Raw genomic sequence first — 12,994 nt, 5'->3', positions numbered from 1 at the left:
GTTACCATTAATATTGACATTATATTATATATAATGTGTACTTCTGAGGTACACAGTACATTATAATTCTTATTAGTAATGTCACAAAATTCTATGTAGTGTTCTTTTACTGGGGAATAATGAAGCCTGTAAATATGTATATTTAACTTTGCATTTTAAGAAATGTAAGGTTTGCATACTAAGTAATTCTCTTCAAGCTGCATAGTAAACAGTTCCTTTAAATTCTTTGTAGAACGAAGTGAGTTATCAATAAAGAGTAGCTTGATTTATATGAAGTTTTTTCTTCTCCCTGCTCATCAGCCTGAGAACAGCATGACTCAAAGGAAGGAATATTCTCAATAATGAATAGATAATGCTTAAAGAAATTTGTGTTTTTCACTCATTAGTTTTTTAACAAGGAAGGAAGGTAGGGAAAGAAGAAAGAAGGGAAGAAAGAGAAGAGAAAGAGAGAAAAACACTTGTCATCTGAAAGTGTAGACTCGGTTTCTATAACACAAAGGAAAGCTCAGGCAGCTTTTGTCCATCTGCCCATGACTTTAATACGTTAAACAAGCAGTTTATTTTTTCTCTCTTATAGAACCATGTGTCACTGACATTAAGCTTGCAGCTGCTGCCTCTCCCATAAGCCAGAAGTAGGGGTTGAACTTTGTTCCAAGAACACACCTGTTGCTTAGGGGAAAGAAAAAACCCACATACCTGATTGTACAGTATGGAAATTTGAGAATGACACAAATGTCCATCACGTTAACTCCTGTCCCTGCGTGTAAAAGCTGTTTCACAGACACTAACAATGAAAAAGGGCAGCCGAGCTATGATTTAACGTCTGTCTTGATGTGTTGGCTGCTGGTTGGGCTTAATTTACTGAACAGTCAATAGTCTATTGACAGAACAGACCACAAAAAAAGGGAACTAATAGCTACAATTAGGAAGCTCTGTTGAACCGAAGAACATAGCAGGTTTAGAAAAGATTAGATCTTGTAAAGCCGCCTTGTATGCGGCATAAACTGAAGGGCTTATTTAAATTACCCTTCAACCCAGGAACGCTGACACAGCTTGCACCCTTTTTAAGAGATAAACAAACAATGCACAATTTTATAATACATGTTTAGGGTAAATATAGTCCTCAATGTCAAAGAAAAAGATCCCCCAGAAACTGGGCCTGCAGAATTATAAGCCCTTGGTCAACAATCATTTATCCTTAAATGGATGAATGTCGTTTGTTTTTTTTTTAAACAAAGCTGTCCTGTTGTTATTCATGGTATATGGAACTAATCTTAGGTCTGTTTCTAAATGATTTGAGCATCATGAAACAACTACAAATCTTATAGCTCTTCCTAACTCAAGCCCTTTTTGGAGATTTATAGAATTTACATATTAATGTTTGTAAAGGTCTGGAACATTTATTTCTTGTCATGATTAAGATGGATACAAAAGAAATATTCTTTTATTAATTGTTCAATAAAACTGAGAGACCCACAATTTGAACAAAAGGGCAATAAAATTCAGCAAAAAAGCATAATACGCTACATATGGTAAGATTAAATGGTATTAAACAATATTATAGCTTTGAGTTCCTGGACTTTATAAAGGATGGACCTATTTAGACAGTTATTATAGCTCTACTTTTAATGGGCTGTGGTTACTCTTGTAGATGTTCCTAGAACTTGTTACTTACTTAAATCATCTACAGAATGTCTTGTTCATTTTATGCCTTGCTGGTTAGGTAACATGTCCAAAGGGGGTGTAAGTTAAGGATGATCTCTTGTTTGTATTTGGATTTCAAAGCTGGCTCTTACTTTTTATAGCATGACCTTGAGCTAGTCCTTACCCTTCTCAGTAATGAGACTGGACCACATCACTTCCAAGGGCTCTCAGAGCCCCTTTGAGTGACTCACCCGTTGTCTCAGTGTGAAAGCATGAGGGAGTTACTCAGTTGCCAAATGAAGAGCTTGAGATAGAACAGCTTCATCACCAATATAAAGAAAAAAACAAATCTTGAGCCATGCCAGGGAAAGAACCTCAAACAAGCAAAACAAGCAGAAGGAAACATGTCAGAAAAAGGATACACAGAACACTAAAGATAACGTATCATCCTGCTTTATGATAATATAGAAAAAAATCAGACTCCTTCATTTAAAAAGACCTTGAGGGACTTCCCTGGCAGTCCAGAGGCTAAGAAGACTCCATGCTCTGAATATAGGAGCCCAGGTTCCATCCGCAGTCAGGGAATTAGATCCCACATGCCACAACTAAAGATCCTGCATGCCACAGCTAAGACCTGGTGTGGCCAAATAAATAAATACAAAAAATAAAAAATACAAATAAAAAGACCTTGCAGCCTCCGTGAATCTGTCCTTCTTGGTCTTACTAGTTCTTACTTCTTCCTTGACATGGACCTATGCCTAGAATAAATAAAGTAAAAATGGCTATATATTTATTTTACTAATTGTATCCATATTCTTTCTTCAATTTTAGAAAACCTTTACGTTTGTACTCAAAGAGAACAACCATTTGCGTTTTTGGTGCTTTATAAGCTGGGTCTATGTAGAAACCCTCCTGCCCCCACCAAAAAACAAAAAACAATCAGAAGCACAAGTTTGGTGCCTCCTGAGAAACCTGTATGCAGGTCAAGAAGCAACAGTTAGAACCTGACATGAAACAATGGACTGGTTCCAAATTGGGAAAGGAGTATGTCAAGGCTGTATGTTGTCACCCTGCTTATTTAACTTAAGGGCTTCCCTGGTAGCTCAGCTGGTAAGGAATCTGCCTGCAGTGCAGGGAACCCTGTTTTGATTCCTGGGTCGGAAGATCTGCTGGCGAAGGGATAGGCTACCCACTCCAGTATTCTTGGGCTTCCCTGGTGGCTCAACTGGTAAAGAATCTGCCTGGATTGTGGGAGACCTGGGTTCGATCCCTGGGTTGGGAATATCCCCTGGAGAAGGGAACGGCTACCCACTCCAGGATTCTGGCCTGGAGAATTATTTATATGCAGAATACATGATGCGAAATGCCAGGCTGGATGAATCACAAGCTGGAATCAAGATTGATGGGAGAAATATCAACAATCTCATATATGCAGATGATACCACCCTTGTGGCAGAAAGTTAAGAGGAACTAAAGAGCCTCTTGATGAAGGTGAAAGAGGAGAGTGAAAAAGCTGGCTTAAAACTCAACATTCAGAAAACTAAGATCATGGCATCTGGTCCCATCACTTCATGGCAAATAAATGGGGAAACAATGGAAACAGTGACAGACTTTCTTTTCTTGGGCTCCAAAATCACTGCGGATGGTGACTGCAGCCATGAAATTAAAAGACACTTGCTCCTTGGAAGAAAAGCTGTGACAAACCTAGACAGTGTATTAAAAAGCAGAGACATCACTTTGCCAACAAAGTTCTGTTTATTGAAAAACCAAAGCTACGGTTTCTCCAGTAGTCATGTCGGATATGAGAATTGGACCATAAAGAAGGCTCAGCACCTTTGAATTGTGGTGCTGGAGAAGACTCCTTGAGAGTCCCTTGGACTCTCTTGCAAGGATATCAAACCAGTCAAGCCTAAAGGAAATCAACCTTGAATATTCACTGGAAGGACTGATAGTTCCCAATATTTTGGCTCCCTGATGTGAGGAGCCCACTCATTGGAGAAGACCCTGGGGAAAGATTAAGGGCAGGAGGAGAAGGAGGCGACAGAGGATGAGATGGTTGGATGGCATCACTGACTCAATGGACATGAGTTTGTGCTAGCTCCGAGAGATAGTGGAGGACAGAGGAGCCTGGCGTGCTACAGTCGGTGGGGTCACCAAGAGTGAGACACGACAGAGCAACTGAACAACAAAAGCAGTGAAACAGCCCGTTCCACACAGATCCAGCCTCCTCAGTCTCCTGCTTGCCTTCAGTCAAGTTGGCCCTCCCATTGACTAGTTTCTTGCTAATAGTTTTAATCTGAACATTTATTTTTATTATAATTAAACATAAGTATACCTTGGCAATCTCAAGCTCAAAGGATCATGTGACATCTGTCACATTCTCCAGATGGCAGAGACCCACCCCCCAAAAAAATTACTTGTACAAAGAATTCTGCATCTAGGTTTCAAACAGGCTTTATATCAGGGATCTTTTGTCTTACAGTCTTAGCCAGTTACGATAGAATTATTAGAGAAGAAAATACCTTGGAAACCATCCATTCCAATATACATCCTCATTTCTTTTTCTTTGTCTTTCTGCCTCCCTCCCTCTCTCCATCCCTCCCTCTCTCCCTTCTCTTCTTTATCTCCTAACACCCAGGGACAACTCTCTGAAAGAGAATGTACCTGAAGGTGTTAGTCACTCTGTCATGTCTGATTCTTTGGGATTCCATGGACTGTAGTCCTGTGGGCTCCTCTGTCCATGGGATTTTCAGGCAAGAATACTGGAGTGGATTGCCATTTCCTTCTCCAAGGAATCTTCCTGACCCAGGGATTGAACCTGGGTCTCCTGCATTGCAGGCAGACTCTTTACCATCTGAGCCATCAGGGAAGCCCTCCAATATACATCCTCATTTCTCTTTCTTTGTCTTTCTGCCTCCCTCTCTCTCTCCATCCCTCCCTCTCTCCCTTCTCTTCCTTCTTTTCTTCCTCTCTACCTGTCTTTTTCTCTTCCTTTCTTCAAAGAAAGAAACTGCAACCTAGAGAGGTTGGTGATATAGGTGCCATGTTGTATACAGAACCATGACCCCATGGCAGAGGAGGAATCTGGTCTCCAACATCTCCATCTGTGGTTCGGGAGATGCCTGGCTTAGACTCCCCAGGGTCAGCTGTGTCTCGCTGCCTTTGCAGGCAACTGAATCACTAGTAAGATGCAGTGGCATGTATCTGCCACCTCTTCTTGTCCTCTGCACTCAACAGCTGGCACCATTCCCCCTACCAAATTTCCACAATAGGTCAAGAAAAGGGTGGACTTGGGCGCAGCAGGTGAGGAGAGGAGTTACAGTGAACATCACCATAACTCATGTCTTTCATGTGTCTCCTCAGAGCAGCGCTGAGTGAGGCAGCAGAACAGTGACCTCTAGGACAGAAGAACTGTGTCCCTCATGGGTCTTTGCTTCTCCCCAGTCACTAAACCAGCCTGCTCTCAGCCTGGTCATCCCTCACTGTGCTGTTGACACCAAATTGGCAGAATTCAGAAAGATCACAGATCAATCCATCTCTGTTATGATTTCTTTCCAAGAAGGTGGAGAATTTTGACTCTCAGCACTGAATACATACTTTGTTTTTAACTTAAGGATGTTTGCTTTTAGAACATCTAATCCCCGTCTCTGCCCTTGAACATCCTAGTTTCATAGCACATTTTAAGCCTAGGGAAGGCTCTTTATCAGGAACTGGCCTTGGAATCTCAGCATCTCTTGAAGAGACACCAGGCATCACTAATCACCAGAATCTCCCTGTTTACTCCACCAAAAATAAATATCTTCATAATATTTTGCTGAGACAATGAGTTGGGTTCCATGAATCTCTCAGGTTAAGATGAGACCTGTGCTTTTCTTTCTGCTTCTTAAAGGAAACCTGTGGAACACCAGCCCTGATTATTCTCTTCTGGTCTGTGATCACTGGTGTAAGCAAAATGTAAGAACTGAAATATGCGGAGATGTGTTCTGAACGTACTCAGACTTCTGTGTACACATTGCTATATTTAAAATGGATGGACAGCAAGGTCCTACTCTATAACACAGGGAACTCTACTCAATGTTATATGGTAGCCTGGATGGGAGGGAAGTTTGGGGGACAGTGGATACATGTATATGTGTGGCTGAGTTGCTCTGTTGTGCTGAAACTCTCACAACATTGTTAAGCAGCTATACTCCAATATAGAATAAAAAGTTAAAAAAAAAAACCCGAAATACCTTTCAGAAGATTGTTTTCCATGTGAGAATTTAATCATGTCACTTAGAACTGCACAACAGAGGTCCTTTTCCTTTCTCTTGCCTTTTTCTTTTTCCCCCCTGTCTTTCCTTCTTCCTAAAACTATGCCAATAATGTGAACATTTATTGTTGTTTTCTATCTAGACTTCAGGATAATTTAATTGTTTGCCTGGAGGCTGCTTCAGCGTCTGAAAATTAATACTTTGTCTAAAAGTAATGACCTGATCTCATTTAGATTATCTTATTATTGCTATTCTAGCAACCATACCCACAAAACACACCACACATACAGACACACACAGAGACATGCCCCTCCACACGTGTATATCTACTGTTCAGCTAAGAATGCCTTATAATAGTGTATTAGCTACATATAAGAAAAAACAGCCTTGATCAAATAGATGGGCACTCTGACCTGAGTCACTCTAATCGTAGTGTATGTGTTTGCAGATTCCTTAGTGTGCATAAGGCAACTACAAACTGTGCTTTTTAACCTGTAGTATATTTTTCCCTTTTCAGTTGTATTTAGAATATGGTTGAAAATTGTAAGTTTTGAAACATGGCAGTTTACACTTTCATAACATATTACAAGCCAATTCTTTTTAATATATAAGATGTTTTAGTGCTGTGAAAAAAAAAAACAGGGTATTCAGTGAGTTAATAATTTATTACTCTGTGTATGTGTTTGCAATAGAAATACTTTCCTTTTCAGAAAACACTTTGCAAAATAAATATTTTAAATGGTAAGGTACTTGGAATGCTGATAGTTGACTTTCAATGGCTTTGGTTAAAACAACTCAACGTATAGAAAAGATGGTATGATTTATCCCTTCAGGCCCACCTGTTGAGTGTTGGGGACTAGTTCAAGGTTCCAGAAGTACGCTGTTCTCCTCTTCCCTTCTTAGCGTCCAGCACTTATCCATAGTAAGTGGTTAATAAATGTTTGCCAAATGAATGAATGAAACCGAATGTGTAAAGAATCAAATTACTGAATCAGTGGACACATGAATGTACTATGGCTGAGAATTTGGATCAAGCAGTATTATAGATGAGGAGTTAAAAGAAAATCAAGGCCAGGTTGTATGTCATGAATTAGCAAGAGAAACATAGATTCTATAGATTTTTATCGTGAATGCATACACACGCACACACAAGCCCTGGTTTTATCGTAGCCCTGACAATGTATCTAGTACCCTCTTCATTCTCTTTATTCTCATTCCTCTTTTATAGTTGAGGAAAATGAGCCATTGAAAGACTGGAGCTCTAAGGCAGTTTAAGAAAGCTATGGAATTTAGAAAGACAGTAACAATGACCCTATGCAAGACAGCAGAAGAGACACAGATGTAAAGAAGAGACTTTTGGACTATGTGGGAGAAGGCGAGGGTAGGACGAAATGAGAGAATAGCACTGGAACATGTATATCACCATATGTGAAATAGATGACCAGTGTAAATTCGATGCATGAAGCAGGGTACCCAAAGCTGGTGCACTGGGACAACCCAGAGGGATGGGGTGGAGAGGGAGTTGATGGGGGTTGAGGATGTTGAGACACATGTACACTCATGGCTGATTCATGTCAATGTATGGCAAAAACCGGAGAAGGCAATGGCAACCCACTCCAGTACTCTTGCCTGGGAAATCCCATGGACAGAGGAGCCTCGTGGGCTATAGTCCATGGGGTCACTAAGAGTCAGACACAACTGAGCGACTTCACTTTCACTTTTCACTTTCATGTACTGGAGAAGGAAGTGGCAACCCAATCCATTATTCTTGCCTGGAGAATCCCAGGGATTCTGGTGGGCTGCCGTCTCTGGGGTCGCACAGAGTTGGACATGACTGACGTGACTTAGCAGCAGCAGCATGGCAAAAACCACCATAATATTGTAAAGTAATTAGCCTCCAATTAAAATAAATAAATTAATTTTTAAAAAACTTAAAAAAGAAAGCTAGGTGGGAATTCATAAGTAACAGGAAAATCCATCAATATATTGACTTGTAGTCCAGTAGAAATCCCATGAGCTCTGTCTGTGACAGTATATTTTTGTGAGCCTTACTGTAAGTATTTTAAACTGAAGGTCAGAGTTAGAAAAAGGACAACTCTGGATTTTGTTTGATTTTTCTGTTTGGATTGGGTTTTACCATGTTGCTTTCCCCTCCAATCATTAAAGTGATAGCTATCAGGCAAGAAATAACTTGGGAGTCAAAAGGGCCAGTTGAGAAATTGAATTTTTGTCCAGGACTTCATGGCATCATATTTCTAATAATTAGTTATTCCTGGTTTCGAGAGTCTTTAGTTGTATTTATATAATTTTAAATATCTGGATTAAAAGTGAAAAATTCAGTTGTTGTTGTTTAGTAGCTAAGTCGTGTCCAACCCTTTCGTGGCCCCACGGACTGTAGCCCACCAGGCTGCTCTTTCCATGGGATTTCCCAGGCAAGAATACTGGAGTGGGTTGCCATTTCCTTCTCCAGGGGATAGATCTTCCTGACCCAGGGATTGAACCTGCATCTCCTTCTTGGCAGGCAGATTCTTTACCACTGAGCCACCTGGGAAGTGAAAAATTCAGTAGATTGTCTCAATATATCCAGGTCAGACACTCCCAAACTTTTAGATGAGGACTCTCAACCCAAAGTTCATCTGTAAGTTAGTTCTTAGAAACTTGGAAAACATTTGCCTATAGACCTAATGTAAGGGACGGGTGGTTCATTTCATATGCAAAGATGCAGAAGAGTATTACTCTGTGTGTGGTACACAAACCACTGCCTTCCACAGATTCTGCTAATGGTCTGCCACGAAATGAGTACAGAAATTGTGAGTAAGACATTGAGAACTTTTATAACAATCCAACAGAGTCATTTTAAAGGCTGCTAGGCACCCCACTCCAGTACTCTTGCCTGGAAAATCCCATGGATGGAGGAGCCTGGTAGGCTGCAGTCCATGGGGTTGCTAAGAGTCGGACACGCCTGAGCACTTCACTTTGACTTTTCACTTTTATGCATTGGAGAAGGAAATGGCAACCCACTCCAGTATTCTTGCCTAGAGAATCCCAGGGATGGGGGAGCCTGGTGGGCTGCCGTCTATGGGGTTGCACAGAGTCGGACACGACTGAAGCGACTTAGCAGTAGCAAATCTGATAATTTAAGAAACTTGGACTTGTGCTTTGTGTGTCTTTATTTCATTTTTCTAGTAAGGCTCTTTTATTAATATTTCTTTTACAAAACTATAAGTCTGTGAGAGTTGAGAAATTAAAAAGAAAGTCTTCACCAAAGGTTTTTTGAGTAGCACCATGTAATGCAGAATGTTGGGGAAGAAACATGACTCAATGACTCTTCCACCATGATTTTAGTTTTAGTTACATGAAGCAGGAAAACAATAATATTAAAAGAAAAACACTCATTTATTATGAATACTGATACCTGGGGGAGTGCGCATTTAATTAGAGAAGGACTTAGCACCAGATAAAGATTTCTGTGCAGATTCTGTGTACTTACAACTGACGATGGACCTGGTTCCTTTCTACTTTTGCTACCGTGCATAGGATTTTTCTTTTTCTTTGTGTGAGTATATAATTACTCTCCTTTGATTATCAGAATAAATTCAGAATTGACATGTGGGACCAATAAAAAAGGAGAGAAGAAATTTTTCCAAGGATAACAGAACAGGAATTGAAAGGGTAGAGAGATGATGTATACACTTACCAAAAGATTTGCCTTATTGGAAAGTGAAGTCTGCTGGCTTCCCTGATGGCTCAGTGGCTAAGGCTCCAGGCGCGCAATGCCAGGAACCTGGGTCTAATCCCTGGTCAGGGAACTAGATCCCATCTGCCAAAATGAAGAGTTTGCATGGCTCAACTAAAGATCCCACGTGCTGCAAATAAGACCCGGTACAGCCAAATTCATAATAAATAAATAAAAATAAATATTTTAAAAACATTATGATTATATAGTTTGCTTTAAAAATGATGAAATGTTTATATGTATATATATTTTTACGAGAAGAAAGGCTGGAAGGATACTTATTAAATTGCTGAGAGTAGTCATTTTTGGGGGCCAGACTTGCCAAAATCTTTACATTCTAAACATCCATGTCTTTTGAACTTCTGTAACAAGCATGTGTAAACTGTTATCAGAAGAAAAGGAAAGGAAGATTTGGTATTTTAAGAAAAAGATCTTGGAATCGAGGTATTGCCTGGAAGAAGTTCACTGAGCAGCAAAAGACAAGTGAGAAAACAGGGGTACCAAGTAGTGTTGGTTCCACACAGCTTGGCTGCGTGCTGGTCCGGAGGGGTCAGGAGTCCAAGATGCCGCAGAATCCATGGGGCCCTGGGGAACCAGTGTTCAGCAAGGACTTTCATGGATTGAGTGCTCCATCGTAAGATCTCAGTCGTTGTCAGGCCTGTACGGTTGATGGATGAACAAAATCTGGTTTGTGGCTGAATTCTATGGTCACCGGAGATCTATTTCATTTCCCTGCCATATTTAAATTTTCTGTATTAGTAAGAGAGGCGAAGGGGAAAGAGAACTAGCATTTATTGAGGACCTACTATGTTAAGCACTTCATACAGATGCCGATGCATAGCTTTACTTGATCATCAGGAGAACACTTTAAGGTAGGTAAATTCGCGATAAAGAAGCCAGGCATCAGGAAGGTTGGATAACTTGCTTATAGCCCTGTGTCAATGGGTAGAGTTGGATTCCATCTCAGGCCTCTCTGAAGATCTGAAGCTCATGGATTCTCTGCTGTGCCACACCGTTTTCTAAGAATTTCAAATCATTCATTATTTATTGGTAGTTATTGAGCTTCTGGTGTAATAAAGGCCCTTCTGTATAGGCACTGGGCTTCCCAAGTGGCTCAGTGGTTAAGAATCCTGCTAATGTAGGAGACATGGATTTAATCACTGGGTCGGGAAGATTCCATTGAGAAGGAAATGGCAACCTGATCTGGTATTCTTGCCTGGGAAATCCCATGGACAGAGGAGCCTGGTGGGCTACAGTCCATGAGGTTGCAGAGTTGGACACGACTTAGCAAATAAACAACGTGTAGGCACCCGGGGGCCTAGTCTCCAAGAGCTCATTACCCACTCAGAGACTCAAGGCATACACACATGCATGAAGCTTAAATAAGCATACGACTCAAATAGTCCAAAGTGAAAGGACAGTGCTTAGTGTTGCAGTGCATTCTAGGATAAGGAGTACTTGCTACCTCTAATTTTTCTGATTCATTGCAGCAGCCAAGTATCCTTTACTTGTATAGACCCCAAAATTCAGCAACCATGCAGCACTTCTGGCTTTGAGAGTCAAAGGATTTAGTTTAAACATGTTGGTAAAATGCTTTCGATTCCTTAAGTGTTAGAAAAGCAAGTTAGAGAATTTTGAGAGGGGCCAGTTTGCCAAGTGTCTTGTCACTATCAGATCAGATCAGTCGCTCAGTCTTGTCCGACTCTTTGGGACCCCATGAATCGCAGCTCGCCAGGCCTCCCTGTCCATCACCAACTCCCGGAGTTCACTCAGACTCACGTCCATCGAGTCAGTGATGCCATCCAGCCGTCTCATCCTCTGTCGTCCCCTTCTCCTCCTGCCCCCAATCCGTCCCAGCATCAGAGTCTTTTCCAATGAGTCAACTCTTCACATGAGGTGGCCAAAGTACTAGAGTTTCAGCTTCAGCATCAGTCCTTCCAAAGAAATCCCAGGGCTGATCTCCTTCAGAATGGACTGGTTGGATCTCCTTGCAGTCCAAGGGACTCTCAAGAGTCTTCTCCAACACCACAGTTCAAAAACATCAATTCTTTGGCGCTCAGCCTTCTTCACAGTCCAACTGTCACATCCATACATGACCACTGGAAAAACCATAGCCTTGACTAGATGGACCTTTGTTGGCAAAGTAATGTCTCTGCTTTTGAATATGCTATCTAGGTTGGTCATAACTTTCCTTCCAAGGAGTAAGCGTCTTTTAATTTCATGGCTGCAGTCACCATCTGCAGTGATTTTGGAGCCCAGAAAAATAAAGTCTGACACCGTTTCCACTGTTCCCTGTCTATTTCCCATGAAGTGGTGGGACTTGTCACTATGCATTGACTAAATTTGAAAATGAAATTAATTTCAGAGAAGAATTTTGTTCCGATTACAAACTTAATCTGCCTGTCAGAAAAGCAAACAGATTTAAACATACAGTAGTGTTTTCTTTTTTTCTATTCTGATGTCTTAAGAAATACTCACTGGTTTTAATTATTTCAAACAGTTGGTTTTTTAAAAGGTCATCTGCTACAATTAATTGTTTAGAAAAGTTTTATATTGGGTTTTTAAAATTACAGTGATTAGTTTTATACTATAGATTTTACAAACTTTTCTACACATTCTGTTGTTTGTGACCTGCTTGTTTCGACCATGTGTTCTGGGCATCTTTCCATGTCAGTAAGGTGAGGTCTATACTATCACTTTTAATGACTGCATAGTATTTCATTGCATGGTTATACCATCATTGATGTAAACAATCAAAATCATAGGTGGAGGAAATAATATGGACAAGGATGCAGAGCCCAGATGAGGGTAGGACGATTAAGGCCCTAGGGTGTGACTCTGAAACGACGTACACCTGGGCTCCACGATTGTCTCACCTGGTCTCTTCCCTGAAAGGATGGGCATCTAGTGGTATTTCAGTCCAGTTCAGTCTCTCCGTCGTGTCCGACTCTTTGTGACCCCATGGACTGCAGCACGCCAGGCTTCCCTGTCCATCACCAACTCCCGGAGCTTACTTAAACTCTTGTCCATCCAATCGGTTGTATTTATAATCATTTAAAAATTACTGACGTTTTACTTTTTTTCATTTTTTCCTTATTATACATGAAGTTACAGTGCATATCCTTATACAAATACTATTCTATAATTGTACAATTATTTTCTCAAGGTAAAGTCCAAGGATTGGTACAGCTGGGTCAGTGATAAATGCTCCCTAATACTTACTGTTGTCCCCCCTACCACATCCCGCCCTTCCTGCCCACCACACACATTGTACTGATTCATACTCTCAGTGTCTAAAAGTGCTTTAGGCTGTTGGTGATAATTACAAACTAGCAAAATAAAAATTTTAGGGATACAATGC

The 12,994-nt window shown here is 40.8% G+C and overlaps 1 protein-coding gene across 1 annotated transcript in view; it reads left to right on the top strand.

Moving 5' to 3' along the window:
• Positions 1–12,994, top strand: part of CAP2 (cyclase associated actin cytoskeleton regulatory protein 2) — a 137,154-nt gene that overhangs the window by 29,399 nt on the left and 94,761 nt on the right. The window lies entirely within an intron of this gene.

Source organism: Bos indicus, chromosome 23, assembly GCF_029378745.1.
Source record: "Bos indicus isolate NIAB-ARS_2022 breed Sahiwal x Tharparkar chromosome 23, NIAB-ARS_B.indTharparkar_mat_pri_1.0, whole genome shotgun sequence".
Classification (NCBI taxonomy): domain Eukaryota; kingdom Metazoa; phylum Chordata; class Mammalia; order Artiodactyla; family Bovidae; genus Bos; species Bos indicus.
Note: the sequence above shows the minus strand (reverse complement) of the source record. Positions and strands in the feature narration are given on the sequence as shown.